This window comes from Rhinichthys klamathensis, unplaced genomic scaffold (genome assembly GCF_029890125.1).
Source record: "Rhinichthys klamathensis goyatoka isolate OS25496 unplaced genomic scaffold, OSU_Roscu_1.1 h1tg000173l_1, whole genome shotgun sequence".
Lineage (NCBI taxonomy): Eukaryota > Metazoa > Chordata > Actinopteri > Cypriniformes > Leuciscidae > Rhinichthys > Rhinichthys klamathensis.
The window spans coordinates 169680-195774 of record NW_026606703.1 but is presented as its reverse complement, the minus strand read 5'-3'; the positions used below and the strand labels follow the sequence as shown (position 1 = coordinate 195774).

General features: G+C 43.5%; 71 non-coding genes across 71 annotated transcripts; all 71 read right to left on the bottom strand.

Moving 5' to 3' along the window:
* Nucleotides 1–261: 261 nt before the first annotated feature.
* Nucleotides 262–334, bottom strand: trnav-cac (transfer RNA valine (anticodon CAC)). The gene has a single exon. It is a non-coding gene; the product is annotated as a tRNA-Val (tRNA).
* Nucleotides 335–457: 123 nt separating this feature from the next.
* Nucleotides 458–530, bottom strand: trnai-aau (transfer RNA isoleucine (anticodon AAU)). The gene has a single exon. It is a non-coding gene; the product is annotated as a tRNA-Ile (tRNA).
* A 217-nt stretch (nucleotides 531–747) lies between these two features.
* On the bottom strand, nucleotides 748–820 carry trnav-uac (transfer RNA valine (anticodon UAC)). The gene has a single exon. It is a non-coding gene; the product is annotated as a tRNA-Val (tRNA).
* Nucleotides 821–1086: 266 nt separating this feature from the next.
* Nucleotides 1087–1159, bottom strand: trnav-cac (transfer RNA valine (anticodon CAC)). The gene has a single exon. It is a non-coding gene; the product is annotated as a tRNA-Val (tRNA).
* A 123-nt stretch (nucleotides 1160–1282) lies between these two features.
* Nucleotides 1283–1355, bottom strand: trnai-aau (transfer RNA isoleucine (anticodon AAU)). Its single transcript has one exon. It is a non-coding gene; the product is annotated as a tRNA-Ile (tRNA).
* A 385-nt stretch (nucleotides 1356–1740) lies between these two features.
* On the bottom strand, nucleotides 1741–1813 carry trnav-cac (transfer RNA valine (anticodon CAC)). The gene has a single exon. It is a non-coding gene; the product is annotated as a tRNA-Val (tRNA).
* Nucleotides 1814–1936: 123 nt separating this feature from the next.
* On the bottom strand, nucleotides 1937–2009 carry trnav-aac (transfer RNA valine (anticodon AAC)). The gene has a single exon. It is a non-coding gene; the product is annotated as a tRNA-Val (tRNA).
* A 219-nt stretch (nucleotides 2010–2228) lies between these two features.
* Nucleotides 2229–2301, bottom strand: trnav-uac (transfer RNA valine (anticodon UAC)). Its single transcript has one exon. It is a non-coding gene; the product is annotated as a tRNA-Val (tRNA).
* A 266-nt stretch (nucleotides 2302–2567) lies between these two features.
* On the bottom strand, nucleotides 2568–2640 carry trnav-cac (transfer RNA valine (anticodon CAC)). The gene has a single exon. It is a non-coding gene; the product is annotated as a tRNA-Val (tRNA).
* Nucleotides 2641–2763: 123 nt separating this feature from the next.
* Nucleotides 2764–2836, bottom strand: trnav-aac (transfer RNA valine (anticodon AAC)). The gene has a single exon. It is a non-coding gene; the product is annotated as a tRNA-Val (tRNA).
* Nucleotides 2837–3055: 219 nt separating this feature from the next.
* trnav-uac (transfer RNA valine (anticodon UAC)) lies at nucleotides 3056–3128 on the bottom strand. Its single transcript has one exon. It is a non-coding gene; the product is annotated as a tRNA-Val (tRNA).
* Nucleotides 3129–3394: 266 nt separating this feature from the next.
* On the bottom strand, nucleotides 3395–3467 carry trnav-cac (transfer RNA valine (anticodon CAC)). The gene has a single exon. It is a non-coding gene; the product is annotated as a tRNA-Val (tRNA).
* Nucleotides 3468–3590: 123 nt separating this feature from the next.
* trnav-aac (transfer RNA valine (anticodon AAC)) lies at nucleotides 3591–3663 on the bottom strand. The gene has a single exon. It is a non-coding gene; the product is annotated as a tRNA-Val (tRNA).
* Nucleotides 3664–4220: 557 nt separating this feature from the next.
* trnav-uac (transfer RNA valine (anticodon UAC)) lies at nucleotides 4221–4293 on the bottom strand. The gene has a single exon. It is a non-coding gene; the product is annotated as a tRNA-Val (tRNA).
* A 266-nt stretch (nucleotides 4294–4559) lies between these two features.
* On the bottom strand, nucleotides 4560–4632 carry trnav-cac (transfer RNA valine (anticodon CAC)). The gene has a single exon. It is a non-coding gene; the product is annotated as a tRNA-Val (tRNA).
* Nucleotides 4633–4755: 123 nt separating this feature from the next.
* trnav-aac (transfer RNA valine (anticodon AAC)) lies at nucleotides 4756–4828 on the bottom strand. The gene has a single exon. It is a non-coding gene; the product is annotated as a tRNA-Val (tRNA).
* Nucleotides 4829–5386: 558 nt separating this feature from the next.
* trnav-cac (transfer RNA valine (anticodon CAC)) lies at nucleotides 5387–5459 on the bottom strand. Its single transcript has one exon. It is a non-coding gene; the product is annotated as a tRNA-Val (tRNA).
* Nucleotides 5460–5582: 123 nt separating this feature from the next.
* Nucleotides 5583–5655, bottom strand: trnav-aac (transfer RNA valine (anticodon AAC)). The gene has a single exon. It is a non-coding gene; the product is annotated as a tRNA-Val (tRNA).
* Nucleotides 5656–5874: 219 nt separating this feature from the next.
* Nucleotides 5875–5947, bottom strand: trnav-uac (transfer RNA valine (anticodon UAC)). The gene has a single exon. It is a non-coding gene; the product is annotated as a tRNA-Val (tRNA).
* A 266-nt stretch (nucleotides 5948–6213) lies between these two features.
* Nucleotides 6214–6286, bottom strand: trnav-aac (transfer RNA valine (anticodon AAC)). The gene has a single exon. It is a non-coding gene; the product is annotated as a tRNA-Val (tRNA).
* Nucleotides 6287–6689: 403 nt separating this feature from the next.
* Nucleotides 6690–6762, bottom strand: trnav-cac (transfer RNA valine (anticodon CAC)). Its single transcript has one exon. It is a non-coding gene; the product is annotated as a tRNA-Val (tRNA).
* A 123-nt stretch (nucleotides 6763–6885) lies between these two features.
* On the bottom strand, nucleotides 6886–6958 carry trnav-aac (transfer RNA valine (anticodon AAC)). The gene has a single exon. It is a non-coding gene; the product is annotated as a tRNA-Val (tRNA).
* A 385-nt stretch (nucleotides 6959–7343) lies between these two features.
* On the bottom strand, nucleotides 7344–7416 carry trnav-cac (transfer RNA valine (anticodon CAC)). Its single transcript has one exon. It is a non-coding gene; the product is annotated as a tRNA-Val (tRNA).
* A 123-nt stretch (nucleotides 7417–7539) lies between these two features.
* Nucleotides 7540–7612, bottom strand: trnav-aac (transfer RNA valine (anticodon AAC)). Its single transcript has one exon. It is a non-coding gene; the product is annotated as a tRNA-Val (tRNA).
* Nucleotides 7613–7830: 218 nt separating this feature from the next.
* Nucleotides 7831–7903, bottom strand: trnav-uac (transfer RNA valine (anticodon UAC)). The gene has a single exon. It is a non-coding gene; the product is annotated as a tRNA-Val (tRNA).
* Nucleotides 7904–8169: 266 nt separating this feature from the next.
* trnav-cac (transfer RNA valine (anticodon CAC)) lies at nucleotides 8170–8242 on the bottom strand. The gene has a single exon. It is a non-coding gene; the product is annotated as a tRNA-Val (tRNA).
* Nucleotides 8243–8704: 462 nt separating this feature from the next.
* trnav-cac (transfer RNA valine (anticodon CAC)) lies at nucleotides 8705–8777 on the bottom strand. The gene has a single exon. It is a non-coding gene; the product is annotated as a tRNA-Val (tRNA).
* A 123-nt stretch (nucleotides 8778–8900) lies between these two features.
* trnav-aac (transfer RNA valine (anticodon AAC)) lies at nucleotides 8901–8973 on the bottom strand. Its single transcript has one exon. It is a non-coding gene; the product is annotated as a tRNA-Val (tRNA).
* A 385-nt stretch (nucleotides 8974–9358) lies between these two features.
* Nucleotides 9359–9431, bottom strand: trnav-cac (transfer RNA valine (anticodon CAC)). Its single transcript has one exon. It is a non-coding gene; the product is annotated as a tRNA-Val (tRNA).
* Nucleotides 9432–9554: 123 nt separating this feature from the next.
* Nucleotides 9555–9627, bottom strand: trnav-aac (transfer RNA valine (anticodon AAC)). The gene has a single exon. It is a non-coding gene; the product is annotated as a tRNA-Val (tRNA).
* A 218-nt stretch (nucleotides 9628–9845) lies between these two features.
* Nucleotides 9846–9918, bottom strand: trnav-uac (transfer RNA valine (anticodon UAC)). The gene has a single exon. It is a non-coding gene; the product is annotated as a tRNA-Val (tRNA).
* A 266-nt stretch (nucleotides 9919–10184) lies between these two features.
* Nucleotides 10185–10257, bottom strand: trnav-cac (transfer RNA valine (anticodon CAC)). Its single transcript has one exon. It is a non-coding gene; the product is annotated as a tRNA-Val (tRNA).
* A 123-nt stretch (nucleotides 10258–10380) lies between these two features.
* trnav-aac (transfer RNA valine (anticodon AAC)) lies at nucleotides 10381–10453 on the bottom strand. The gene has a single exon. It is a non-coding gene; the product is annotated as a tRNA-Val (tRNA).
* Nucleotides 10454–11099: 646 nt separating this feature from the next.
* Nucleotides 11100–11172, bottom strand: trnav-aac (transfer RNA valine (anticodon AAC)). Its single transcript has one exon. It is a non-coding gene; the product is annotated as a tRNA-Val (tRNA).
* Nucleotides 11173–11557: 385 nt separating this feature from the next.
* On the bottom strand, nucleotides 11558–11630 carry trnav-cac (transfer RNA valine (anticodon CAC)). The gene has a single exon. It is a non-coding gene; the product is annotated as a tRNA-Val (tRNA).
* Nucleotides 11631–11753: 123 nt separating this feature from the next.
* Nucleotides 11754–11826, bottom strand: trnav-aac (transfer RNA valine (anticodon AAC)). Its single transcript has one exon. It is a non-coding gene; the product is annotated as a tRNA-Val (tRNA).
* Nucleotides 11827–12045: 219 nt separating this feature from the next.
* Nucleotides 12046–12118, bottom strand: trnav-uac (transfer RNA valine (anticodon UAC)). Its single transcript has one exon. It is a non-coding gene; the product is annotated as a tRNA-Val (tRNA).
* Nucleotides 12119–12384: 266 nt separating this feature from the next.
* Nucleotides 12385–12457, bottom strand: trnav-cac (transfer RNA valine (anticodon CAC)). The gene has a single exon. It is a non-coding gene; the product is annotated as a tRNA-Val (tRNA).
* Nucleotides 12458–12580: 123 nt separating this feature from the next.
* On the bottom strand, nucleotides 12581–12653 carry trnav-aac (transfer RNA valine (anticodon AAC)). Its single transcript has one exon. It is a non-coding gene; the product is annotated as a tRNA-Val (tRNA).
* A 385-nt stretch (nucleotides 12654–13038) lies between these two features.
* On the bottom strand, nucleotides 13039–13111 carry trnav-cac (transfer RNA valine (anticodon CAC)). Its single transcript has one exon. It is a non-coding gene; the product is annotated as a tRNA-Val (tRNA).
* Nucleotides 13112–13234: 123 nt separating this feature from the next.
* Nucleotides 13235–13307, bottom strand: trnav-aac (transfer RNA valine (anticodon AAC)). The gene has a single exon. It is a non-coding gene; the product is annotated as a tRNA-Val (tRNA).
* Nucleotides 13308–13692: 385 nt separating this feature from the next.
* trnav-cac (transfer RNA valine (anticodon CAC)) lies at nucleotides 13693–13765 on the bottom strand. Its single transcript has one exon. It is a non-coding gene; the product is annotated as a tRNA-Val (tRNA).
* A 123-nt stretch (nucleotides 13766–13888) lies between these two features.
* Nucleotides 13889–13961, bottom strand: trnav-aac (transfer RNA valine (anticodon AAC)). The gene has a single exon. It is a non-coding gene; the product is annotated as a tRNA-Val (tRNA).
* Nucleotides 13962–14364: 403 nt separating this feature from the next.
* Nucleotides 14365–14437, bottom strand: trnav-cac (transfer RNA valine (anticodon CAC)). Its single transcript has one exon. It is a non-coding gene; the product is annotated as a tRNA-Val (tRNA).
* Nucleotides 14438–14560: 123 nt separating this feature from the next.
* trnav-aac (transfer RNA valine (anticodon AAC)) lies at nucleotides 14561–14633 on the bottom strand. Its single transcript has one exon. It is a non-coding gene; the product is annotated as a tRNA-Val (tRNA).
* A 219-nt stretch (nucleotides 14634–14852) lies between these two features.
* trnav-uac (transfer RNA valine (anticodon UAC)) lies at nucleotides 14853–14925 on the bottom strand. The gene has a single exon. It is a non-coding gene; the product is annotated as a tRNA-Val (tRNA).
* Nucleotides 14926–15191: 266 nt separating this feature from the next.
* trnav-cac (transfer RNA valine (anticodon CAC)) lies at nucleotides 15192–15264 on the bottom strand. Its single transcript has one exon. It is a non-coding gene; the product is annotated as a tRNA-Val (tRNA).
* Nucleotides 15265–15387: 123 nt separating this feature from the next.
* trnav-aac (transfer RNA valine (anticodon AAC)) lies at nucleotides 15388–15460 on the bottom strand. The gene has a single exon. It is a non-coding gene; the product is annotated as a tRNA-Val (tRNA).
* A 2188-nt stretch (nucleotides 15461–17648) lies between these two features.
* trnav-aac (transfer RNA valine (anticodon AAC)) lies at nucleotides 17649–17721 on the bottom strand. The gene has a single exon. It is a non-coding gene; the product is annotated as a tRNA-Val (tRNA).
* A 219-nt stretch (nucleotides 17722–17940) lies between these two features.
* On the bottom strand, nucleotides 17941–18013 carry trnav-uac (transfer RNA valine (anticodon UAC)). The gene has a single exon. It is a non-coding gene; the product is annotated as a tRNA-Val (tRNA).
* Nucleotides 18014–18279: 266 nt separating this feature from the next.
* Nucleotides 18280–18352, bottom strand: trnav-cac (transfer RNA valine (anticodon CAC)). The gene has a single exon. It is a non-coding gene; the product is annotated as a tRNA-Val (tRNA).
* A 123-nt stretch (nucleotides 18353–18475) lies between these two features.
* Nucleotides 18476–18548, bottom strand: trnav-aac (transfer RNA valine (anticodon AAC)). The gene has a single exon. It is a non-coding gene; the product is annotated as a tRNA-Val (tRNA).
* A 403-nt stretch (nucleotides 18549–18951) lies between these two features.
* trnav-cac (transfer RNA valine (anticodon CAC)) lies at nucleotides 18952–19024 on the bottom strand. The gene has a single exon. It is a non-coding gene; the product is annotated as a tRNA-Val (tRNA).
* A 123-nt stretch (nucleotides 19025–19147) lies between these two features.
* trnav-aac (transfer RNA valine (anticodon AAC)) lies at nucleotides 19148–19220 on the bottom strand. Its single transcript has one exon. It is a non-coding gene; the product is annotated as a tRNA-Val (tRNA).
* Nucleotides 19221–19605: 385 nt separating this feature from the next.
* On the bottom strand, nucleotides 19606–19678 carry trnav-cac (transfer RNA valine (anticodon CAC)). The gene has a single exon. It is a non-coding gene; the product is annotated as a tRNA-Val (tRNA).
* Nucleotides 19679–19801: 123 nt separating this feature from the next.
* Nucleotides 19802–19874, bottom strand: trnav-aac (transfer RNA valine (anticodon AAC)). The gene has a single exon. It is a non-coding gene; the product is annotated as a tRNA-Val (tRNA).
* Nucleotides 19875–20093: 219 nt separating this feature from the next.
* On the bottom strand, nucleotides 20094–20166 carry trnav-uac (transfer RNA valine (anticodon UAC)). The gene has a single exon. It is a non-coding gene; the product is annotated as a tRNA-Val (tRNA).
* A 266-nt stretch (nucleotides 20167–20432) lies between these two features.
* Nucleotides 20433–20505, bottom strand: trnav-cac (transfer RNA valine (anticodon CAC)). Its single transcript has one exon. It is a non-coding gene; the product is annotated as a tRNA-Val (tRNA).
* Nucleotides 20506–20628: 123 nt separating this feature from the next.
* trnav-aac (transfer RNA valine (anticodon AAC)) lies at nucleotides 20629–20701 on the bottom strand. The gene has a single exon. It is a non-coding gene; the product is annotated as a tRNA-Val (tRNA).
* A 385-nt stretch (nucleotides 20702–21086) lies between these two features.
* On the bottom strand, nucleotides 21087–21159 carry trnav-cac (transfer RNA valine (anticodon CAC)). The gene has a single exon. It is a non-coding gene; the product is annotated as a tRNA-Val (tRNA).
* A 123-nt stretch (nucleotides 21160–21282) lies between these two features.
* Nucleotides 21283–21355, bottom strand: trnav-aac (transfer RNA valine (anticodon AAC)). Its single transcript has one exon. It is a non-coding gene; the product is annotated as a tRNA-Val (tRNA).
* A 403-nt stretch (nucleotides 21356–21758) lies between these two features.
* Nucleotides 21759–21831, bottom strand: trnav-cac (transfer RNA valine (anticodon CAC)). Its single transcript has one exon. It is a non-coding gene; the product is annotated as a tRNA-Val (tRNA).
* A 123-nt stretch (nucleotides 21832–21954) lies between these two features.
* On the bottom strand, nucleotides 21955–22027 carry trnav-aac (transfer RNA valine (anticodon AAC)). The gene has a single exon. It is a non-coding gene; the product is annotated as a tRNA-Val (tRNA).
* A 385-nt stretch (nucleotides 22028–22412) lies between these two features.
* Nucleotides 22413–22485, bottom strand: trnav-cac (transfer RNA valine (anticodon CAC)). Its single transcript has one exon. It is a non-coding gene; the product is annotated as a tRNA-Val (tRNA).
* A 123-nt stretch (nucleotides 22486–22608) lies between these two features.
* trnav-aac (transfer RNA valine (anticodon AAC)) lies at nucleotides 22609–22681 on the bottom strand. Its single transcript has one exon. It is a non-coding gene; the product is annotated as a tRNA-Val (tRNA).
* Nucleotides 22682–23066: 385 nt separating this feature from the next.
* trnav-cac (transfer RNA valine (anticodon CAC)) lies at nucleotides 23067–23139 on the bottom strand. Its single transcript has one exon. It is a non-coding gene; the product is annotated as a tRNA-Val (tRNA).
* Nucleotides 23140–23262: 123 nt separating this feature from the next.
* trnav-aac (transfer RNA valine (anticodon AAC)) lies at nucleotides 23263–23335 on the bottom strand. Its single transcript has one exon. It is a non-coding gene; the product is annotated as a tRNA-Val (tRNA).
* Nucleotides 23336–23554: 219 nt separating this feature from the next.
* Nucleotides 23555–23627, bottom strand: trnav-uac (transfer RNA valine (anticodon UAC)). Its single transcript has one exon. It is a non-coding gene; the product is annotated as a tRNA-Val (tRNA).
* A 266-nt stretch (nucleotides 23628–23893) lies between these two features.
* Nucleotides 23894–23966, bottom strand: trnav-cac (transfer RNA valine (anticodon CAC)). The gene has a single exon. It is a non-coding gene; the product is annotated as a tRNA-Val (tRNA).
* A 123-nt stretch (nucleotides 23967–24089) lies between these two features.
* On the bottom strand, nucleotides 24090–24162 carry trnav-aac (transfer RNA valine (anticodon AAC)). Its single transcript has one exon. It is a non-coding gene; the product is annotated as a tRNA-Val (tRNA).
* Nucleotides 24163–24547: 385 nt separating this feature from the next.
* On the bottom strand, nucleotides 24548–24620 carry trnav-cac (transfer RNA valine (anticodon CAC)). Its single transcript has one exon. It is a non-coding gene; the product is annotated as a tRNA-Val (tRNA).
* Nucleotides 24621–26095: the final 1475 nt, after the last annotated feature.

Genomic DNA, 26095 nt, shown 5'->3' with positions numbered 1-26095 from the left:
ACGATGGCCTTCACCTATTTCAAAAGCGTACGCTTGTTCAAAAGCGACTGAAACAATAGACTGCCCAGTGTTCTTAAAATGGCAAAAAGCTGCTATTTTTGGTGGCAGACGAAACATTCTTTATTACTCTACAGGAAACCTCAATGGTCATTTGTTTTGTTCTAGTCCTTTTCTAAAGAGTTTACACCGCAAATCGCCCTGCAAGTGTACTGACCTGCTCAACAGAAAACCACATAAGAAATTTTAGCAACTACCACCCACAGTTTCCGCCCAGTTTCGAACTGGGGACCTTTCGCGTGTGAGGCGAACGTGATAACCACTACACTACAGAAACATGTCTTCTGGGTGCATACAGAAATCTTCTGGTGCACGCTTGTTAAAAAGTGTATAAAGGAAAAGTGAGCTGAACCCTCCTATTGTGGCAAACAGTTTAAATTTTCTGTCAAAACCCGACTGCTGTTTCTGCTCGGTTTCGAACCGAGGACCTTTCGCGTATTAGGCGAACGTGATGACCACTACACTACAGAAACCTCATGATGTGTCACATGTGCTTTTTTCGAAGATGGCTCCATCCCATAATCTTTCCTGCCAGCAATGTGACAATCTGTAAATTCCACAAACAACAGATAAGAGCTCATTCGGAATGGCAGTCTGCCTACAGCTCCTTGGTACGATGGCCTTCACCTATTTCAAAAGTCCAAGGACTTTGTAGCGAATTTCAGCATATATATTAAAAACGGCTTCACTTGTTTCCGCCCAGTTTCGAACTGAGGATCTTTCTCGTGTAAAGCGAACGTGATAACCACTACACTACGGAAACGTGATTTGAAAAACAGTCCGACCTCTTCTAGCGTACGCTTGTTCAAAAGCGACTGAAACAATAGACTGCCCAGTGTTCTTAAAATGGCAAAAAGCTGCTATTTTTGGTGGCAGACGAAACATTCTTTATTACTCTACAGGAAACCTCAATGGTCATTTGTTTTGTTTTAGTCCTTTTCTAAAGAGTTTACACCGCAAATCGCCCTGCAAGTGTACTGACCTGCTCAACAGAAAACCACATAAGAAATTTTAGCAACTACCACCCACAGTTTCCGCCCAGTTTCGAACTGGGGACCTTTCGCGTGTGAGGCGAACGTGATAACCACTACACTACAGAAACATGTCTTCTGGGTGCATACAGAAATCTTCTGGTGCACGCTTGTTAAAAAGTGTATAAAGGAAAAGTGAGCTGAACCCTCCTATTGTGGCAAACAGTTTAAATTTTCTGTCAAAACCCGACTGCTGTTTCTGCTCGGTTTCGAACCGAGGACCTTTCGCGTATTAGGCGAACGTGATGACCACTACACTACAGAAACCTCATGATGTGTCACATGTGCTTTTTTCGAAGATGGCTCCATCCCATAATCTTTCCTGCAAGCAATGTGACAATCTGTGTAAATTCCACAAACAACAGATAAGAGCTCATTCGGAATGGCAGTCTGCCTACAGCTCCTTGGTACGATGGCCTTCACCTATTTCAAAAGCGACTGAAACAATAGACTGCCCAGTGTTCTTAAAATGGCAAAAAGCTTCTATTTTTGGTGGCAGACGAAACATTCTTTATTACTCTACAGGAAACCTCAATGGTCATTTGTTTTGTTTTAGTCCTTTTCTAAAGAGTTTACACCGCAAATCGCCCTGCAAGTGTACTGACCTGCTCAACAGAAAACCACATAAGAAATTTTAGCAACTACCACCCACAGTTTCCGCCCAGTTTCGAACTGGGGACCTTTCGCGTGTGAGGCGAACGTGATAACCACTACACTACGGAAACATGTCTTCTGGGTGCATACAGAAATCTTCTGGTGCACGCTTGTTAACAAGTGTATAAAGGAAAAGTGAACTGAACCCTCCTATTGTGGCAAACAGTTTAAATTTTCTGTCAAAACCCAACTGCTGTTTCTGCTCGGTTTCGAGCCGAGGACCTTTCGCGTGTTAGGCGAACGTGATGACAACTACACTACAGAAACCTCGTGATGTGTCACATGTGCTTTTTTCGAAGATGGCTCCATCCCATAATCTTTCCTGCAAGCAATGTGACAATCTGTGTAAATTCCACAAACAACAGATAAGAGCTCATTCGGAATGGCAGTCTGCCTACAGCTCCTTGGTACGATGGCCTTCACCTATTTCAAAAGTCCAAGGACTTTGTAGCGAATTTCAGCATATATATTAAAAACGGCTTCACTTGTCTCCGCCCAGTTTCGAACTGAGGACCTTTCGCGTGTAAAGCGAACGTGATAACCACTACACTACGGAAACGTGATTTGAAAAACAGTCCGACCTCTTCTAGCGTACGCTTGTTCAAAAGCGACTGAAACAATAGACTGCCCAGTGTTCTTAAAATGGCAAAAAGCTGCTATTTTTGGTGGCAGACGAAACATTCTTTATTACTCTACAGGAAACCTCAATGGTCATTTGTTTTGTTTTAGTCCTTTTCTAAAGAGTTTACACCGCAAATCGCCCTGCAAGTGTACTGACCTGCTCAACTGAAAACCACATAAGAAATTTTAGCAACTACCAGCCACAGTTTCCGCCCAGTTTCGAACTGGGGACCTTTCGCGTGTGAGGCGAACGTGATAACCACTACACTACGGAAACATGTCTTCTGGGTGCATACAGAAATCTTCTGGTGCACGCTTGTTAAAAAGTGTATAAAGGAAAAGTGAACTGAACCCTCCTATTGTGGCAAACAGTTTAAATTTTCTGTCAAAACCCAACTGCTGTTTCTGCTCGGTTTCGAGCCGAGGACCTTTCGCGTGTTAGGCGAACGTGATGACAACTACACTACAGAAACCTCGTGATGTGTCACATGTGCTTTTTTCGAAGATGGCTCCATCCCATAATCTTTCCTGCAAGCAATGTGACAATCTGTGTAAATTCCACAAACAACAGATAAGAGCTCATTCGGAATGGCAGTCTGCCTACAGCTCCTTGGTACGATGGCCTTCACCTATTTCAAAAGTCCAAGGACTTTGTAGCGAATTTCAGCATATATATTAAAAACGGCTTCACTTGTCTCCGCCCAGTTTCGAACTGAGGACCTTTCGCGTGTAAAGCGAACGTGATAACCACTACACTACGGAAACGTGATTTGAAAAACAGTCCGACCTCTTCTAGCGTACGCTTGTTCAAAAGCGACTGAAACAATAGACTGCCCAGTGTTCTTAAAATGGCAAAAAGCTGCTATTTTTGGTGGCAGACGAAACATTCTTTATTACTCTACAGGAAACCTCAATGGTCATTTGTTTTGTTTTAGTCCTTTTCTAAAGAGTTTACACCGCAAATCGCCCTGCAAGTGTACTGACCTGCTCAACAGAAAACCACATAAGAAATTTTAGCAACTACCACCCACAGTTTCCGCCCAGTTTCGAACTGGGGACCTTTCGCGTGTGAGGCGAACGTGATAACCACTACACTACGGAAACATGTCTTCTGGGTGCATACAGAAATCTTCTGGTGCACGCTTATTAAAAAGTGTATAAAGGAAAAGTGAGCTGAACCATCCTATTGTGGCAAACAGTTTAAATTTTCTGTCAAAACCCAACTGCTGTTTCTGCCCGGTTTCGAGCCGAGGACCTTTCGTGTGTTAGGCGAATGTGATGACCACTACACTACAGAAACCTCATGATGTGTCACATGTGCTTTTTTTGAAGATGGCTCCATCCCACAATCTTTCCTGCAAGCAATGTGACAATCTGTGTAAATTCCACAAACAACAGATAAGAGCTCATTCGGAATGGCAGTCTGCCTACAGCTCCTTGGTACGATGGCCTTCACCTATTTCAAAAGTCCAAGGACTTTGTAGCGAATTTCAGCATATATATTAAAAACGGCTTCACTTGTTTCCGCCCAGTTTCGAACTGAGGACCTTTCGCGTGAAAAGGGAACGTGATAACCACTACACTACGGAAACGTGATTAGTAAAACAGTCCGACCTCTTCTAGCGTACGCTTGTTCAAAAGCGACTGAAACAATAGACTGCCCAGTGTTCTTAAAATGGCAAAAAGCTGCTATTTTTGGTGGCAGACCAAATCTGTGTAAATTCCACAAACAACAGATAAGAGCTCATTCGGAATGGCAGTCTGCCTACAGCTCCTTGGTACGATGGCCTTCACCTATTTCAAAAGTCCAAGGACTTTGTAGCGAATTTCAGCATATATATTAAAAACGGCTTCACTTGTTTCCGCCCAGTTTCGAACTGAGGACCTTTCGCGTGTAAAGCGAACGTGATAACCACTACACTACGGAAACGTGATTTGAAAAACAGTCCGACCTCTTCTAGCGTACGCTTGTTCAAAAGCGACTGAAACAATAGACTGCCCAGTGTTCTTAAAATGGCAAAAAGCTGCTATTTTTGGTGGCAGACGAAACATTCTTTATTACTCTACAGGAAACCTCAATGGTCATTTGTTTTGTTTTAGTCCTTTTCTAAAGAGTTTACACCGCAAATCGCCCTGCAAGTGTACTGACCTGCTCAACAGAAAACCACATAAGAAATTTTAGCAACTACCACCCACAGTTTCAGCCCAGTTTCGAACTGGGGACCTTTCGCGTGTGAGGCGAACGTGATAACCACTACACTACGGAAACATGTCTTCTGGGTGCATACAGAAATCTTCTGGTGCACGCTTATTAAAAAGTGTATAAAGGAAAAGTGAGCTGAACCCTCCTATTGTGGCAAACAGTTTAAATTTTCTGTCAAAACCCGACTGCTGTTTCTGCCCGGTTTCGAGCCGAGGACCTTTCGTGTGTTAGGCGAATGTGATGACCACTACACTACAGAAACCTCATGATGTGTCACATGTGCTTTTTTCGAAGATGGCTCCATCCCATAATCTTTCCTGCAAGCAATGTGACAATCTGTGTAAATTCCACAAACAACAGATAAGAGCTCATTCGGAATGGCAGTCTGCCTACAGCTCCTTGGTACGATGGCCTTCACCTATTTCAAAAGTCCAAGGACTTTGTAGCGAATTTCAGCATATATATTAAAAACGGCTTCACTTGTTTCCGCCCAGTTTCGAACTGAGGACCTTTCGCGTGAAAAGGGAACGTGATAACCACTACACTACGGAAACGTGATTTGAAAAACAGTCCGACCTCTTCTAGCGTACGCTTGTTCAAAAGCGACTGAAACAATAGACTGCCCAGTGTTCTTAAAATGGCAAAAAGCTGCTATTTTTGGTGGCAGACGAAACATTCTTTATTACTCTACAGGAAACCTCAATGGTCATTTGTTTTGTTTTAGTCCTTTTCTAAAGAGTTTACACCGCAAATCGCCCTGCAAGTGTACTGACCTGCTCAACAGAAAACCACATAAGAAATTTTAGCAACTACCACCCACAGTTTCCGCCCAGTTTCGAACTGGGGACCTTTCGCGTGTGAGGCGAACGTGATAACCACTACACTACGAAAACATGTCTTCTGGGCGCATACAGAAATCTTCTGGTGCACGCTTGTTAAAAAGTGTATAAAGGAAAAGTGAGCTGAACCCTCCTATTGTGGCAAACAGTTTAAATTTTCTGTCAAAACCCGACTGCTGTTTCTGCTTGGTTTCGAACCGAGGACCTTTCGCGTGTTAGGCGAACGTGATGACCACTACACTACAGAAACCTCATGATGTGTCACATGTGCTTTTTTCGAAGATGGCTCCATCCCATAATCTTTCCTGCAAGCAATGTGACAATCTGTGTAAATTCCACAAACAACAGATAAGAGCTCATTCGGAATGGCAGTCTGCCTACAGCTCCTTGGTACGATGGCCTTCACCTATTTCAAAAGTCCAAGGACTTTGTAGCGAATTTCAGCATATATATTAAAAACGGCTTCACTTGTATCCGCCCAGTTTCGAACTGAGGACCTTTCGCGTGTAAAGCGAACGTGATAACCACTACACTACGGAAACGTGATTTGAAAAACAGTCCGACCTCTTCTAGCGTACGCTTGTTCAAAAGCGACTGAAACAATAGACTGCCCAGTGTTCTTAAAATGGCAAAAAGCTGCTATTTTTGGTGGCAGACGAAACATTCTTTATTACTCTACAGGAAACCTCAATGGTCATTTGTTTTGTTTTAGTCCTTTTCTAAAGAGTTTACACCGCAAATCGCCCTGCAAGTGTACTGACCTGCTAAACAGAAAACCACATAAGAAATTTTAGCAACTACCACCCAAAGTTTCCGCCCAGTTTCGAACTGGGGACCTTTCGCGTGTTAGGCGAACGTGATGACCACTACACTACAGAAACCTTATGATGTGTCACATGTGCTTTTTTCGAAGATGGCTCCATCCCATAATCTTTTCTGCAAGCAATGTGACAATCTGTGTAAATTCCACAAACAACAGATAAGAGCTCATTCGGAATGGCAGTCTGCCTACAGCTCCTTGGTACGATGGCCTTCACCTATTTCAAAAGCGTACGCTTGTTCAAAAGCGACTGAAACAATAGACTGCCCAGTGTTCTTAAAATGGCAAAAAGCTGCTATTTTTGGTGGCAGACGAAACATTCTTTATTACTCTACAGGAAACCTCAATGGTCATTTGTTTTGTTTTAGTCCTTTTCTAAAGAGTTTACACCGCAAATAGCCCTGCAAGTGTACTGACCTGCTCAACAGAAAACCACATAAGAAATTTTAGCAACTACCACCCACAGTTTCCGCCCAGTTTCGAACTGGGGACCTTTCGCGTGTGAGGCGAACGTGATAACCACTACACTACGGAAACATGTCTTCTGGGTGCATACAGAAATCTTCTGGTGCACGCTTGTTAAAAAGTGTATAAAGGAAAAGTGAGCTGCACTCTCCTATTGTGGCAAACAGTTTAAATTTTCTGTCAAAACCCGACTGCTGTTTCTGCTCGGTTTCGAGCCGAGGACCTTTCGCGTGTTAGGCGAACGTGATGACTACTACACTACAGAAACCTCGTGATGTGTCACATGTGCTTTTTTCGAAGATGGCTCCATCCCATAATCTTTCCTGCAAGCAATGTGACAATCTGTGTAAATTCCACAAACAACAGATAAGAGCTCATTCGGAATGGCAGTCTGCCTACAGCTCCTTGGTACGATAGCCTTCACCTATTTCAAAAGCGACTGAAACAATAGACTGCCCAGTGTTCTTAAAATGGCAAAAAGCTGCTATTTTTGGTGGCAGACGAAACATTCTTTATTACTCTACAGGAAACCTCAATGGTCATTTGTTTTGTTTTAGTCCTTTTCTAAAGAGTTTACACCGCAAATCGCCCTGCAAGTGTACTGACCTGCTAAACAGAAAACCACATAAGAAATTTGAGCAACTACCACCCACAGTTTCCGCCCAGTTTCGAACTGGGGACCTTTCGCGTGTGAGGCGAACGTGATAACCACTACACTACGGAAACATGTCTTCTGGGTGCATACAGAAATCTTCTGGTGCACGCTTATTAAAAAGTGTATAAAGGAAAAGTGAGCTGAACCCTCCTATTGTGGCAAACAGTTTAAATTTTCTATCAAAACCCGACTGCTGTTTCTGCTTGGTTTCGAGCCGAGGACCTTTCACGTGTTAGGCGAACGTGATGACCACTACACTACAGAAACCTCATGATGTGTCACATGTGCTTTTTCGAAGATGGCTCCATCCCATAATCTTTCCTGCAAGCAATGTGACAATCTGTGTAAATTCCACAAACAACAGATAAGAGCTCATTCGGAAAGGCAGTCTGCCTACAGCTCCTTGGTACGATGGCCTTCACCTATTTCAAAAGTCCAAGGACTTTGTAGCGAATTTCAGCATATATATTAAAAACGGCTTCACTTGTTTCCGCCCAGTTTCGAACTGAGGACCTTTCGCGTGTAAAGCGAACGTGATAACCACTACACTACGGAAACGTGATTTGAAAAACAGTCCGACCTCTTCTAGCGTACGCTTGTTCAAAAGCGACTGAAACAATAGACTGCCCAGTGTTCTTAAAATGGCAAAAAGCTGCTATTTTTGGTGGCAGACGAAACATTCTTTATTACTCTACAGGAAACCTCAATGGTCATTTGTTTTGTTTTAGTCCTTTTCTAAAGAGTTTACACCGCAAATCGCCCTGCAAGTGTACTGACCTGCTCAACAGAAAACCACATAAGAAATTTTAGCAACTACCACCCACAGTTTCCGCCCAGTTTCAAACTGGGGACCTTTCACGTGTGAGGCGAACGTGATAACCACTACACTACGAAAACATGTCTTCTGGGCGCATACAGAAATCTTCTGGTGCACGCTTGTTAAAAAGTGTATAAAGGAAAAGTGAGCTGAACCCTCCTATTGTGGCAAACAGTTTAAATTTTCTGTCAAAACCCGACTGCTGTTTCTGCTCGGTTGGGTTTTGAGGACCTTTCGCGTGTAAAGCGAACGTGATAACCACTACACTACGGAAACGTGATTTGAAAAACAGTCCGACCTCTTCTAGCGTACGCTTGTTCAAAAGCGACTGAAACAATAGACTGCCCAGTGTTCTTAAAATGGCAAAAAGCTGCTATTTTTGGTGGCAGACGAAACATTCTTTATTACTCTACAGGAAACCTCAATGGTCATTTGTTTTGTTTTAGTCCTTTTCTAAAGAGTTTACACCGCAAATCGCCCTGCAAGTGTACTGACCTGCTCAACAGAAAACCACATAAGAAATTTTAGCAACTACCACCCAAAGTTTCCGCCCAGTTTCGAACTGGGGACCTTTCGCGTGTGAGGCGAACGTGATAACCACTACACTACGGAAACATGTCTTCTGGGTGCATACAGAAATCTTCTGGTGCACGCTTGTTAAAAAGTGTATAAAGGAAAAGTGAGCTGAACCCTCCTATTGTGGCAAACAGTTTAAATTTTCTGTCAAAACCCGACTGCTGTTTCTGCTCGGTTTCGAACCGAGGACCTTTCGCGTGTTAGGCGAACGTGATGACCACTACACTACAGAAACCTCATGATGTGTCACATGTGCTTTTTTCGAAGATGGCTCCATCCCATAATCTTTCCTGCAAGCAATGTGACAATCTGTGTAAATTCCACAAACAACAGATAAGAGCTCATTCGGAATGGCAGTCTGCCTACAGCTCCTTGGTACGATGGCCTTCACCTATTTCAAAAGCGACTGAAACAATAGACTGCCCAGTGTTCTTAAAATGGCAAAAAGCTTCTATTTTTGTTGGCAGACGAAACATTCTTTATTACTCTACAGGAAACCTCAATGGTCATTTGTTTTGTTTTAGTCCTTTTCTAAGGAGTTTACACCGCAAATCGCCCTGCAAGTGTACTGACCTGCTCAACAGAAAACCACATAAGAAATTTTAGCAACTACCACCCACAGTTTCCGCCCAGTTTCGAACTGGGGACCTTTCGCGTGTGAGGCGAACGTGATAACCACTACACTACGGAAACATGTCTTCTGGGCGCATACAGAAATCTTCTGGTGCACGCTTGTTAAAAAGTGTATAAAGGAAAAGTGAGCTGAACCCTCCTATTGTGGCAAACAGTTTAAATTTTCTGTCAAAACCCGACTGCTGTTTCTGCTTGGTTTCGAGCCGAGGACCTTTCGCGTGTTAGGCGAACGTGATGACCACTACACTACAGAAACCTCATGATGTGTCACATGTGCTTTTTCGAAGATGGCTCCATCCCATAATCTTTCCTGCAAGCAATGTGACAATCTGTGTAAATTCCACAAACAACAGATAAGAGCTCATTCGGAATGGCAGTCTGCCTACAGCTCCTTGGTACGATGGCCTTCACCTATTTCAAAAGTCCAAGGACTTTGTAGCGAATTTCAGCATATATATTAAAAACGGCTTCACTTGTTTCCGCCCAGTTTCGAACTGAGGACCTTTCGCGTGTAAAGCGAACGTGATAACCACTACACTACGGAAACGTGATTTGAAAAACAGTCCGACCTCTTCTAGCGTACGCTTGTTCAAAAGCGACTGAAACAATAGACTGCCCAGTGTTCTTAAAATGGCAAAAAGCTGCTATTTTTGGTGGCAGACGAAACATTCTTTATTACTCTACAGGAAACCTCAATGGTCATTTGTTTTGTTTTAGTCCTTTTCTAAAGAGTTTACACCGCAAATCGCCCTGCAAGTGTACTGACCTGCTCAACAGAAAACCACATAAGAAATTTTAGCAACTACCACCCAAAGTTTCCGCCCAGTTTCGAACTGGGGACCTTTCGCGTGTGAGGCGAACGTGATAACCACTACACTACGGAAACATGTCTTCTGGGTGCATACAGAAATCTTCTGGTGCACGCTTGTTAAAAAGTGTATAAAGGAAAAGTGAGCTGAACCCTCCTATTGTGGCAAACAGTTTAAATTTTCTGTCAAAACCCGACTGCTGTTTCTGCTCGGTTTCGAACCGAGGACCTTTCGCGTGTTAGGCGAACGTGATGACCACTACACTACAGAAACCTCATGATGTGTCACATGTGCTTTTTTCGAAGATGGCACCATCCCATAATCTTTCCTGCAAGCAATGTGACAATCTGTGTAAATTCCACAAACAACAGATAAGAGCTCATTCGGAATGGCAGTCTGCCTACAGCTCCTTGGTACGATGGCCTTCACCTATTTCAAAAGTCCAAGGACTTTGTAGCGAATTTCAGCATATATATTAAAAACGGCTTCACTTGTCTCCGCCCACTTCTGGTCGCCATTTTTAAAATGGCAAAAAGCTGCTATTTTTGGTGGCAGACGAAACATTCTTTATTACTCTACAGGAAACCTCAATGGTCATTTGTTTTGTTTTAGTCCTTTTCTAAAGAGTTTACACCGCAAATCGCCCTGCAAGTGTACTGACCTGCTCAACAGAAAACCACATAAGAAATTTTAGCAACTCCCACCCAAAGTTTCCGCCCAGTTTCGAACTGGGGACCTTTCGCGTGTGGGGACCTTTCGCGTGTTTCCAGTTCGATAACCACTACACTACGGAAACATGTCTTCTGGGTGCATACAGAAATCTTCTGGTGCACGCTTGTTAAAAAGTGTATAAAGGAAAAGTGAGCTGAACCCTCCTATTGTGGCAAACAGTTTCAATTTTCTGTCAAAACCCGACTGCTGTTTCTGCTCGGTTTCGAACCGAGGACCTTTCGCGTGTTAGGCGAACGTGATGACCACTACACTACAGAAACCTCATGATGTGTCTCATGTGCTTTTTTCGAAGATGGCTCCATCCCATAATCTTTCCTGCAAGCAATGTGACAATCTGTGTAAATTCCACAAACAACAGATAAGAGCTCATTCGGAATGGCAGTCTGCCTACAGCTCCTTGGTACGATGGCCTTCACCTATTTCAAAAGCGACTGAAACAATAGACTGCCCAGTGTTCTTAAAATGGCAAAAAGCTTCTATTTTTGGTGGCAGACGAAACATTCTTTATTACTCTACAGGAAACCTCAATGGTCATTTGTTTTGTTTTAGTCCTTTTCTAAAGAGTTTACACCGCAAATCGCCCTGCAAGTGTACTGACCTGCTCAACAGAAAACCACATAAGAAATTTTAGCAACTACCACCCACAGTTTCCGCCCAGTTTCGAACTGGGGACCTTTCGCGTGTGAGGCGAACGTGATAACCACTACACTACGGAAACATGTCTTCTGGCTGCATACAGAAATCTTCTGGTGCACGCTTGTTAAAAAGTGTATAAAGGAAAAGTGAGCTGAACCCTCCTATTGTGGCAAACAGTTTCAATTTTCTGTCAAAACCCGACTGCTGTTTCTGCTCGGTTTCTAGCCGAGGACCTTTCGCGTGTTAGGCGAACGTGATGACCACTACACTACAGAAACCTCATGATGTGTCACATGTGCTTTTTTCGAAGATGGCTCCATCCCATAATCTTTCCTGCAAGCAACGTGACAATCTGTGTAAATTCCACAAACAACAGATAAGAGCTCATTCGGAATGGCAGTCTGCCTACAGCTCCTTGGTACGATGGCCTTCACCTATTTCAAAAGTCCAAGGACTTTGTAGCGAATTTCAGCATATATATTAAAAACGGCTTCACTTGTTTCCGCCCAGTTTCAAACTGAGGACCTTTCGCGTGTAAAGCAAACGTGATAACCACTACACTACGGAAACGTGATTTGAAAAACAGTCCGACCTCTTCTAGCGTACGCTTGTTCAAAAGCGACTGAAACAATAGACTGCCCAGTGTTCTTAAAATGGCAAAAAGCTGCTATTTTTGGTGGCAGACGAAACATTCTTTATTACTCTACAGGAAACCTCAATGGTCATTTGTTTTGTTTTAGTCCTTTTCTAAAGAGTTTACACCGCAAATCGCCCTGCAAGTGTACTGACCTGCTCAACAGAAAACCACATAAGAAATTTTAGCAACTACCACCCACAGTTTCCGCCCAGTTTCGAACTGGGGACCTTTCGCGTGTGAGGCGAACGTGATAACCACTACACTACGGAAACATGTCTTCTGGGTGCATACAGAAATCTTCTGGTGCACGCTTGTTAAAAAGTGTATAAAGGAAAAGTGAGCTGAACCCTCCTATTGTGGCAAACAGTTTAAATTTTCTGTCAAAACCCAACTGCTGTTTCTGCTCGGTTTCGAGCCGAGGACCTTTCGCGTGTTAGGCGAACGTGATGACCACTACACTACAGAAACCTTGTGATGTGTCACATGTGCTTTTTTCGAAGATGGCTCCATCCCATAATCTTTCCTGCAAGCAATGTGACAATCTGTGTAAATTCCACAAACAACAGATAAGAGCTCATTCGGAATGGCAGTCTGCCTACAGCTCCTTGGCACGATGGCCTTCACCTATTTCAAAAGCGACTGAAACAATAGACTGCCCAGTGTTCTTAAAATGGCAAAAAGCTTCTATTTTTGGTGGCAGACGAAACATTCTTTATTACTCTACAGGAAACCTCAATGGTCATTTGTTTTGTTTTAGTCCTTTTCTAAAGAGTTTACACCGCAAATCGCCCTGCAAGTGTACTGACCTGCTCAACAGAAAACCACATAAGAAATTTTAGCAACTACCACCCACAGTTTCCGCCCAGTTTCGAACTGGGGACCTTTCGTGTGTGAGGCGAACGTGATAACCACTACACTACGGAAACATGTCTTCTGGGTGCATACAGAAATCTTCTGGTGCACGCTTGTTAAAAAGTGTATAAAGGAAAAGTGAGCTGAACCCTCCTATTGTGGCAAACAGTTTAAATTTTCTGTCAAAACCCGACTGCTGTTTCTGCTCGGTTTCGAGCCGAGGACCTTTCGCGTGTTAGGCGAACGTGATGACCACTACACTACAGAAACCTCGTGATGTGTCACATGTGCTTTTTTCGAAGATGGCTCCATCCCATAATCTTTCCTGCAAGCAATGTGACAATCTGTGTAAATTCCACAAACAACAGATAAGAGCTCATTCGGAATGGCAGTCTGCCTACAGCTCCTTGGTACGATGGCCTTCACCTATTTCAAAAGCGACTGAAACAATAGACTGCCCAGTGTTCTTAAAATGGCAAAAAGCTTCTATTTTTGGTGGCAGACGAAACATTCTTTATTACTCTACAGGAAACCTCAATGGTCATTTGTTTTGTTTTAGTCCTTTTCTAAAGAGTTTACACCGCAAATCGCCCTGCAAGTGTACTGACCTGCTCAACAGAAAACCACATAAGAAATTTTAGCAACTACCACCCACAGTTTCCGCCCAGTTTCGAACTGGGGACCTTTCGTGTGTGAGGCGAACGTGATAACCACTACACTACGGAAACATGTCTTCTGGGTGCATACAGAAATCTTCTAGTGCACGCTTGTTAAAAAGTGTATAAAGGAAAAGTGAGCTGAACCCTCCTATTGTGGCAAACAGTTTAAATTTTCTGTCAAAACCCGACTGCTGTTTCTGCTCGGTTTCGAACCGAGGACCTTTCGCGTGTTAGGCGAACGTGATGACCACTACACTACAGAAACCTCATGATGTGTCACATGTGCTTTTTTCGAAGATGGCTCCATCCCATAATCTTTCCTGCAAGCAATGTGACAATCTGTGTAAATTCCACAAACAACAGATAAGAGCTCATTCGGAATGGCAGTCTGCCTACAGCTCCTTGGTACGATGGCCTTCACCTATTTCAAAAGCGTACGCTTGTTCAAAAGCGACTGAAACAATAGACTGCCCAGTGTTCTTAAAATGGCAAAAAGCTGCTATTTTTGGTGGCAGACGAAACATTCTTTATTACTCTACAGGAAACCTCAATGGTCATTTGTTTTGTTTTAGTCCTTTTCTAAAGAGTTTACACCGCAAATCGCCCTGCAAGTGTACTGACCTGCTCAACAGAAAACCACATAAGAAAATTTAGCAACTACCACCCACAGTTTCCGCCTAGTTTCAAACTGGGGACCTTTCGCGTGTGAGGCGAACGTGATAACCACTACACTACGAAAACATGTCTTCTGGGCGCATACAGAAATCTTCTGGTGCACGCTTGTTAAAAAGTGTATAAAGGAAAAGTGAGCTGAACCCTCCAATTGTGGCAAACAGTTTAAATTTTCTGTCAAAACCCGACTGCTGTTTCTGCTCGGTTTCGAACCGAGGACCTTTCGCGTGTTAGGCGAACGTGATGACCACTACACTACAGAAACCTCATGATGTGTCACATGTGCTTTTTTCGAAGATGGCTCGATCCCATAATCTTTCCTGCAAGCAATGTGACAATCTGTGTAAATTCCACAAACAACAGATAAGAGCTCATTCGGAATGGCAGTCTGCCTACAGCTCCTTGGTACGATGGCCTTCACCTATTTCAAAAGTCCAAGGACTTTGTAGCGAATTTCAGCATATATATTAAAAACGGCTTCACTTGTTTCCGCCCAGTTTCAAACTGAGGACCTTTCGCGTGTAAAGCGAACGTGATAACCACTACACTACGGAAACGTGATTTGAAAAACAGTCCGACCTCTTCTAGCGTACGCTTGTTCAAAAGCGACTGAAACAATAGACTGCCCAGTGTTCTTAAAATGGCAAAAAGCTGCTATTTTTGGTGGCAGACGAAACATTCTTTATTACTCTACAGGAAACCTCAATGGTCATTTGTTTTGTTTTAGTCCTTTTCTAAAGAGTTTACACCGCAAATCGCCCTGCAAGTGTACTGACCTGCTCAACAGAAAACCACATAAGAAATTTTAGCAACTACCACCCACAGTTTCCGCCCAGTTTCAAACTGGGGACCTTTCGCGTGTGAGGCGAACGTGATAACCACTACACTACGGAAACATGTCTTTTGGGTGCATACAGAAATCTTCTGGTGCACGCTTGTTAAAAAGTGTATAAAGGAAAAGTGAGCTGAACCCTCCTATTGTGGCAAACAGTTTAAATTTTCTGTCAAAACCCGACTGCTGTTTCTGCTCGGTTTCGAGCCGAGGACCTTTCGCGTGTTAGGCGAACGTGATGACCACTACACTACAGAAACCTCATGATGTGTCACATGTGCTTTTTTCGAAGATGGCTCCATCCCATAATCTTTCCTGCAAGCAATGTGACAATCTGTGTAAATTCCACAAACAACAGATAAGAGCTCATTCGGAATGGCAGTCTGCCTACAGCTCCTTGGTACGATGGCCTTCACCTATTTCAAAAGCGACTGAAACAATAGACTGCCCAGTGTTCTTAAAATGGCAAAAAGCTTCTATTTTTGGTGGCAGACGAAACATTCTTTATTACTCTACAGGAAACCTCAATGGTCATTTGTTTTGTTTTAGTCCTTTTCTAAAGAGTTTACACCGCAAATCGCCCTGCAAGTGTACTGACCTGCTCAACAGAAAACCACATAAGAAATTTTAGCAACTACCACCCACAGTTTCCACCCAATTTCGAACTGGGGACCTTTCGCGTGTGAGGCGAACGTGATAACCACTAGACTACGGAAACATGTCTTCTGGGTGCATACAGAAATCTTCTGGTGCACGCTTGTTAAAAAGCAGTGATGGGAATAACGGCGTTATAAATAACGCCGTTACTAACGGCATTACTTTTTCCAGTAACGAGTAATCTAATTGATTACTCTTCTCATCTTAATAACGCCGTTACCGTTACTGCCAAAAAATGCGGCGCGTTACTATAACTGATGAAGCTGATTTTTTTCATCAGACCAACTAGATCTCCGAGCGAGAGGCAAATACTTTTTTTATTGTTCTTCCTTGGTTAGTGGGCAGAGCATGAGACAAGCGCATACATGCTGACGATTGGCTGAGGTAGAGTAAAATGTCATTGTAAGCCAATCAGAGGTAGAGTTGGGCGGGTGTTCTAAAGCACGCATAGTAGTGATGGGCATTCGGCTCTTTTGACTCAGCTCACTGAAAAGAGCCGGCTCTTTTGGCTCACAAACGGCTCTTTAAATCACTTTGACTATAATATTTCAATTTTTATTACATAATTATTTAATTTCTATAGGCTAAATTTGTAAGAGTCGGCTCTTCAGATATGCGAGCCAGCTACCGACGTTCACCTAAAAGAGTCGGCTCATTCGCGAATCGCGAACGAGTCGATCCATCATCACTAACGCTCATTCGCGAACGACCCATCATCACTAACAGCTAACGCTCATGAATTGCGAACGACCCATCATAACGCATAGTCGGACAGGACAGGACACACAACGAACTACACAAGCCAGTCAGTCAACGAGAGACAGGTATGCCGACGAGCCCAAATAATCCAAAAGTAGCCTTCTCTAAATGGTATATTGCTTATGTTAAGTTTTCATTTCCGTCCGTCATGTCCATGCACAATATGTTGCGATCATCCATCAACTAAAGAACAATCCAGATACAATTTCTCAGTGTTATTTATTTATTAGTTTTCATCTCAATGCGCTGGCATAACATCAGTGCACGAGGGAGCAGCAGCACGACATTCATCTCAAGGAAGGAACACAAGCTGAGTCAAAATAAAAGTCCCCATTTGTTCACACATGCGCACAATGAACTCTTGCACATTTTTAGTATACAACCGTCAATAGCATAAAGTAAAAACAAAATAACAGTAAGAAACATAAAATAATATAGTTAATGAGAACATATAACTCCACAGCTTAACAAGCTTAATTTAATTTTGCCCAGTTGTGGCCTGTTGAGGGGCGATAAATATCAAAAGTTCCAAAACATCTATTGTGTTATTTGCATTGATCCACTATATAAACGTAATATCTACATACTGGCATTTGATTGGAGGCTAGTCTCACTTTGTCCACCGGCAACATTTTTTTTTAGATGTGTGTACAATGTTTCATGTTTCTGTTAATAATGTATTGTATTAAGTGTCCATTTCATTATAAAATTCAGATTTATCATAAATAATTGAACATGCACATGTGTTAAAATCCGTTAAATAGGGGTAGAGGTGGGGTCACATTTGAGCATTTAAAATTTAATTTTACTTGAAAGTAACGCAATAGTTACTTTCTTAAGTAACTAGTTACTTTTAAAATTTGTAACTGAGTTACTAATTTAGTTACTTTTTGGAAGAAGTAACTAGTAACTGTAACTAATTACTTTTTAAAAGTAACTTGCCCAACACTGTTAAAAAGTGTATAAAGGAAAAGTGAGCTGAACCCTCCTATTGTGGCAAACAGTTTAAATTTTCTGTCAAAACCCGACTGCTGTTTCTGCTCGGTTTCGAGCCGAGGACCTTTCGCGTGTTAGGCAAACGTGATGACCACTACACTACAGAAACCTCGTGATGTGTCACATGTGCTTTTTTCGAAGATGGCTCCATCCCATAATCTTTCCTGCAAGCAATGTGACAATCTGTGTAAATTCCACAAACAACAGATAAGAGCTCATTCGGAATGGCAGTCTGCCTACAGCTCCTTGGTACGATGGCCTTCACCTATTTCAAAAGTCCAAGGACTTTGTAGCGAATTTCAGCATATATATTAAAAACGGCTTCACTTGTCTCCGCCCAGTTTCGAACTGAGGACCTTTCGCGTGTAAAGTGAACGTGATAACCACTACACTACGGAAACGTGATATGAAAAACAGTCCGACCTCTTCTAGCGTACGCTTGTTCAAAAGCGACTGAAACAATAGACTGCCCAGTGTTCTTAAAATGGCAAAAAGCTGCTATTTTTGGTGGCAGACGAAACATTCTTTATTACTCTACAGGAAACCTCAATGGTCATTTGTTTTGTTTTAGTCCTTTTCTAAAGAGTTTACACTGCAAATCGCCCTGCAAGTGTACTGACCTGCTCAACAGAAAACCACATAAGAAATTTTAGCAACTACCACCCACAGTTTCCGCCCAGTTTCGAACTGGGGACCTTTCGCGTGTGAGGCGAACGTGATAACCACTACACTACGGAAACATGTCTTCTGGGTGCATACAGAAATCTTCTGGTGCACGCTTGTTAAAAAGTGTATAAAGGAAAAGTGAGCTGAACCCTCCTATTGTGGCAAACAGTTTAAATTTTCTGTCAAAACCCGACTGCTGTTTCTGCTCGGTTTCGAGGCGAGGACCTTTCGCGTGTTAGGCGAACGTGATGACCACTACACTACAGAAACCTCGTGATGTGTCACATGTGCTTTTTTCGAAGATGGCTCCATCCCATAATCTTTCCTGCAAGCAATGTGACAATCTGTGTAAATTCCACAAACAACAGATAAGAGCTCATTCGGAATGGCAGTCTGCCTACAGCTCCTTGGTACGATGGCCTTCACCTATTTCAAAAGCGTACGCTTGTTCAAAAGCGACTGAAACAATAGACTGCCCAGTGTTCTTAAAATGGCAAAAAGCTGCTATTTTTGGTGGCAGACGAAACATTCTTTATTACTCTACAGGAAACCTCAATGGTCATTTGTTTTGTTTTAGTCCTTTTCTAAAGAGTTTACACCGCAAATCGCCCTGCAAGTGTACTGACCTGCTCAACAGAAAACCACATAAGAAATTTTAGCAACTACCACCCACAGTTTCCGCCCAGTTTCAAACTGGGGACCTTTCGCATGTGAGGCGAACGTGATAACCACTACACTACGAAAACATGTCTTCTGGGCGCATACAGAAATCTTTTGGTGCACGCTTGTTAAAAAGTGTATAAAGGAAAAGTGAGCTGAACCCTCCAATTGTGGCAAACAGTTTAAATTTTCTGTCAAAACCCAACTGCTGTTTCTGCTCGGTTTCGAACCGAGGACCTTTCGCGTGTTAGGCGAACGTGATGACCACTACACTACAGAAACCTCATGATGTGTCACATGTGCTTTTTTCGAAGATGGCTCCATCCCATAATCTTTCCTGCAAGCAATGTGACAATCTGTGTAAATTCCACAAACAACAGATAAGAGCTCATTCGGAATGGCAGTCTGCCTACAGCTCCTTGGTACGATGGCCTTCACCTATTTCAAAAGCGACTGAAACAATAGACTGCCCAGTGTTCTTAAAATGGCAAAAAGCTGCTATTTTTGGTGGCAGACGAAACATTCTTTATTACTCTACAGGAAACCTCAATGGTCATTTGTTTTGTTTTAGTCCTTTTCTAAAGAGTTTACACCGCAAATCGCCCTGCAAGTGTACTGACCTGCTCAACAGAAAACCACATAAGAAATTTCAGCAACTACCACCCACAGTTTCCGCCCAGTTTCAAACTGGGGACCTTTCACGTGTGAGGCGAACGTGATAACCACTACACTACGAAAACATGTCTTCTGGGCGCATACAGAAATCTTCTGGTGCACGCCTGTTAAAAAGTGTATAAAGGAAAAGTGAGCTGAACCCTCCTATTGTGGCAAACAGTTTAAATTTTCTGTCAAAACCCGACTGCTGTTTCTGCTCGGTTTCGAACCGAGGACCTTTCGCGTGTTAGGCGAACGTGATGACCACTACACTACAGAAACCTCATGATGTGTCACATGTGCTTTTTTCGAAGATGGCTCCATCCCATAATCTTTCCTGCAAGCAATGTGACAATCTGTGTAAATTCCACAAACAACAGATAAGAGCTCATTCGGAATGGCAGTCTGCCTACAGCTCCTTGGTACGATGGCCTTCACCTATTTCAAAAGTCCAAGGACTTTGTAGCGAATTTCAGCATATATATTAAAAACGGCTTCACTTGTTTCCGCCCAGTTTCAAACTGAGGACCTTTCGCGTGTAAAGCGAACGTGATAACCACTACACTACGGAAACGTGATTTGAAAAACAGTCCGACCTCTTCTAGCGTACGCTTGTTCAAAAGCGACTGAAACAATAGACTGCCCAGTGTTCTTAAAATGGCAAAAAGCTGCTATTTTTGGTGGCAGACGAAACATTCTTTATTACTCTACAGGAAACCTCAATGGTCATTTGTTTTGTTTTAGTCCTTTTCTAAAGAGTTTACACCGCAAATCGCCCTGCAAGTGTACTGACCTGCTCAACAGAAAACCACATAAGAAATTTTAGCAACTACCACCCACAGTTTCCGCCCAGTTTCGAACTGGGGACCTTTCGCGTGTGAGGCGAACGTGATAACCACTACACTACGGAAACATGTCTTTTGGGTGCATACAGAAATCTTCTGGTGCACGCTTGTTAAAAAGTGTATAAAGGAAAAGTGAGCTGAACCCTCCTATTGTGGCAAACAGTTTAAATTTTCTGTCAAAACCCGACTGCTGTTTCTGCTCGGTTTCGAGCCGAGGACCTTTCGCATGTTAGGCGAACGTGATGACCACTACACTACAGAAACCTCATGATGTGTCACATTTGCTTTTTTCGAAGATGGCTCCATCCCATAATCTTTCCTGCAAGCAATGTGACAATCTGTGTAAATTCCACAAACAACAGATAAGAGCTCATTCGGAATGGCAGTCTGCCTACAGCTCCTTGGTACGATGGCCTTCACCTATTTCAAAAGCGACTGAAACAATAGACTGCCCAGTGTTCTTAAAATGGCAAAAAGCTTCTATTTTTGGTGGCAGACGAAACATTCTTTATTACTCTACAGGAAACCTCAATGGTCATTTGTTTTGTTTTAGTCCTTTTCTAAAGAGTTTACACCGCAAATCGCCCTGCAAGTGTACTGACCTGCTCAACAGAAAACCACATAAGAAATTTTAGCAACTACCACCCACAGTTTCCGCCCAGTTTCGAACTGGGGACCTTTCGCGTGTGAGGCGAACGTGATAACCACTACACTACGGAAACATGGCTTCTGGGTGCATACAGAAATCTTCTGGTGCACGCTTGTTAAAAAGTGTATAAAGGAAAAGTGAGCTGAACCCTCCTATTGTGGCAAACAGTTTAAATTTTCTGTCAAAACCCGACTGCTGTTTCTGCTCGGTTTCGAGCCGAGGACCTTTCGCGTGTTAGGCGAACGTGATGACCACTACACTACAGAAACCTCGTGATGTGTCACATGTGCTTTTTTCGAAGATGGCTCCATCCCATAATCTTTCCTGCAAGCAATGTGACAATCTGTGTAAATTCCACAAACAACAGATAAGAGCTCATTCGGAATGGCAGTCTGCCTACAGCTCCTTGGTACGATGGCCTTCACCTATTTCAAAAGCGTACGCTTGTTCAAAAGCGACTGAAACAATAGACTGCCCAGTGTTCTTAAAATGGCAAAAAGCTGCTATTTTTGGTGGCAGACGAAACATTCTTTATTACTCTACAGGAAACCTCAATGGTCATTTGTTTTGTTTTAGTCCTTTTCTAAAGAGTTTACACCGCAAATCGCCCTGCAAGTGTACTGACCTGCTCAACAGAAAACCACATAAGAAATTTTAGCAACTACCACCCACAGTTTCCGCCCAGTTTCAAACTGGGGACCTTTCGCATGTGAGGCGAACGTGATAACCACTACACTACGAAAACATGTCTTCTGGGCGCATACAGAAATCTTTTGGTGCACGCTTGTTAAAAAGTGTATAAAGGAAAAGTGAGCTGAACCCTCCAATTGTGGCAAACAGTTTAAATTTTCTGTCAAAACCCAACTGCTGTTTCTGCTCGGTTTCGAACCGAGGACCTTTCGCGTGTTAGGCGAACGTGATGACCACTACACTACAGAAACCTCATGATGTGTCACATGTGCTTTTTTCGAAGATGGCTCCATCCCATAATCTTTCCTGCAAGCAATGTGACAATCTGTGTAAATTCCACAAACAACAGATAAGAGCTCATTCGGAATGGCAGTCTGCCTACAGCTCCTTGGTACGATGGCCTTCACCTATTTCAAAAGCGACTGAAACAATAGACTGCCCAGTGTTCTTAAAATGGCAAAAAGCTGCTATTTTTGGTGGCAGACGAAACATTCTTTATTACTCTACAGGAAACCTCAATGGTCATTTGTTTTGTTTTAGTCCTTTTCTAAAGAGTTTACACCGCAAATCGCCCTGCAAGTGTACTGACCTGCTCAACAGAAAACCACATAAGAAATTTCAGCAACTACCACCCACAGTTTCTGCCCAGTTTCGAACTGGGGACCTTTCGCGTGTGAGGCGAACGTGATAACCACTACACTACGGAAACATGTCTTTTGGGTGCATACAGAAATCTTCTGGTGCACGCTTGTTAAAAAGTGTATAAAGGAAAAGTGAGCTGAACCCTCCTATTGTGGCAAACAGTTTAAATTTTCTGTCAAAACCCGACTGCTGTTTCTGCTCGGTTTCGAGCCGAGGACCTTTCGCGTGTTAGGCGAACGTGATGACCACTACACTACAGAAACCTCATGATGTGTCACATTTGCTTTTTTCGAAGATGGCTCCATCCCATAATCTTTCCTGCAAGCAATGTGACAATCTGTGTAAATTCCACAAACAACAGATAAGAGCTCATTCGGAATGGCAGTCTGCCTACAGCTCCTTGGTACGATGGCCTTCACCTATTTCAAAAGCGACTGAAACAATAGACTGCCCAGTGTTCTTAAAATGGCAAAAAGCTTCTATTTTTGGTGGCAGACGAAACATTCTTTATTACTCTACAGGAAACCTCAATGGTCATTTGTTTTGTTTTAGTCCTTTTCTAAAGAGTTTACACCGCAAATCGCCCTGCAAGTGTACTGACCTGCTCAACAGAAAACCACATAAGAAATTTTAGCAACTACCACCCACAGTTTCCGACCAGTTTCGAACTGGGGACCTTTCGCGTGTGAGGCGAACGTGATAACCACTACACTACGGAAACATGTCTTCTGGGTGCATACAGAAATCTTCTGGTGCACGCTTGTTAAAAAGTGTATAAAGGAAAAGTGAGCTGAACCCTCCTATTGTGGCAAACAGTTTAAATTTTCTGTCAAAACCCGACTGCTGTTTCTGCTCGGTTTCGAGCCGAGGACCTTTCGCGTGTTAGGCGAACGTGATGACCACTACACTACAGAAACCTCGTGATGTGTCACATGTGCTTTTTTCGAAGATGGCTCCATCCCATAATCTTTCCTGCAAGCAATGTGACAATCTGTGTAAATTCCACAAACAACAGATAAGAGCTCATTCGGAATGGCAGTCTGCCTACAGCTCCTTGGTACGATGGCCTTCACCTATTTCAAAAGTCCAAGGACTTTGTAGCGAATTTCAGCATATATATTAAAAACGGCTTCACTTGTTTCCGCCCAGTTTCGAACAGAGGACCTTTCGCGTGTAAAGCGAACGTGATAACCACTACACTACGGAAACGTGATTTGAAAAACAGTCCGACCTCTTCTAGCGTACGCTTGTTCAAAAGCGACTGAAACAATAGACTGCCCAGTGTTCTTAAAATGGCAAAAAGCTGCTATTTTTGGTGGCAGACGAAACATTCTTTATTACTCTACAGGAAACCTCAATGGTCATTTGTTTTGTTTTAGTCCTTTTCTAAAGAGTTTACACCGCAAATCGCCCTGCAAGTGTACTGACCTGCTCAACAGAAAACCACATAAGAAATTTTAGCAACTACCACCCAAAGTTTCCGCCCAGTTTCGAACTGGGGACCTTTCGCGTGTGCGGCGAACGTGACAACCACTACACTACGGAAACATGTCTTCTGGGTGCATACAGAAATCTTCTGGTGCACGCTTGTTAAAAAGTGTATAAAGGAAAAGTGAGCTGAACCCTCCTATTGTGGCAAACAGTTTAAATTTTCTGTCAAAACCCAACTGCTGTTTCTGCTCGGTTTCGAACCGAGGACCTTTCGCGTGTTAGGCAAACGTGATGACCACTACACTACAGAATCCTCATGATGTGTCACATGTGCTTTTTTCGAAGATGGCTCCATCCCATAATCTTTCCTGCAAGCAATGTGACAATCTGTGTAAATTCCACAAACAACAGATAAGAGCTCATTCGGAATGGCAGTCTGCCTACAGCTCCTTGGTACGATGGCCTTCACCTATTTCAAAAGCGACTGAAACAATAGACTGCCCAGTGTTCTTAAAATGGCAAAAAGCTGCTATTTTTGGTGGCAGACGAAACATTCTTTATTACTCTACAGGAAACCTCAATGGTCATTTGTTTTGTTTTAGTCCTTTTCTAAAGAGTTTACACCGCAAATCGCCCTGCAAGTGTACTGACCTGCTCAACAGAAAACCACATAAGAAATTTTAGCAACTACCACCCAAAGTTTCCACCCAGTTTCGAACTGGGTACCTTTCGCGTGTGAGGCGAACGTGATAACCACTACACTACGGAAACATGTTTTCTGGGCGCATACAGAAATCGAATCGGTTACCTAACGTAACCTCGGTTCTCTCTAGATGAGGGAACGAGTATTGCGTAAGCTAGCTTACGCTGCGGGAAAGATTCATCTTTGCTGAGAATTTGAAGCCAAAAAATTATTTCATAATTTGTATCTATTTAACAACGCAGTTCCTCTGCGGCAGACCTTGAGCAGGCTAGCTAGCAGCTCATTGGTTCGCTCAGAGAGAACTGCTTAAGCCTATGGGAGAGCGGGGCTGAACCCGCTGCCAATGAGAAGCGCCCGCGCGCTCATTGCGTCATGGCCCGCCAGAATGGGCGTGGCTATGGTGTATATAACAGTCTCTCCCAGGCTTATATGTTGATTTATTTCAGCGTGAAGCGAAACGCTAGTAGCGCAAGCACGGCCGGGAACGCAATACTCGTTCCCTCATCTAGAGAGAACCGAGGTTACGTTAGGTAACCGATTCGTTCTCTTACGAGAGGTTCTCTCGTATTGCGTAAGCTAGCTTACGCTGCGGGAACACCTGGTCAACGCCGTGCGCGCTATGAATCCACTCATGAATCCCGGGGAGATACCGGGGGATTATTAACGTGGAGTGAATGTAATATGAAGCCGGCAGAGCGGGCACATGAAGTGTATACATAAGCATCTAAGGGGAGCACAAGGGGCGAACCGGTTGTGTGAGGGACTCCCAGTAATGCAGCTTCTTAGGGAGCTGATCGTTAGACGGCTAGTACTTTTGCCTGCAAGGCGGGAACTTCCAAGTTGTAAAATCTGACAAAGGTGGACGGGGAGGCCCATCCCGCGGCCACACAAATGTCATGAATGGAAATTCCACAGGACCATGCCCACGATGAGGCCATGCCTCTAGTGGAGTGAGCCCTGATGCCCAGAGGGCAGGGCAGGCATTTAGATGCGTAAGCAGAGGCAATCGCGTCCACTATCCATCTAGACAGCGTCTGTTTTGAGGCGGCCAGACCCTTGGTGCGCCCCCCAAACGACACGAAAAGCTGCTCAGCGCGTCTGAACGCGGCAGTGCGCATAGTGTACAATCTCAGGGCCCGCACCGGGCAGAGGAGATTGGCGTCGCGCTCACTATCGGATGAAGGTAGAGCCGATAGGGAAATAATCTGAGCCCTGAACGGGGTACCAATCGCCTTCGGGACATAGCCATGCCTAGGTTTGAGAATGACGACAGAATCATTCGGTCCAAACTCAAGACACGCGGCGCTGGATGAGAGCGCGTGAAGATCCCCCACGCGTTTTACTGAGGACAGAGCCGTCAGAAAAACGGTTTTGAGCGAGAGGTATTTTAGGTCCACAGACTCGAGCGGTTCGAACGGGGGTGCTTTCATAGCTTCGAGAACTATAGAAAGATCCCAGATAGGAACCGAAGGGGGGCGTGGAGGGTTCATCCTCTTAGCTCCCCTGAGGAAGCGGATGACTAACTCGTCTTTGCCCAGGGACT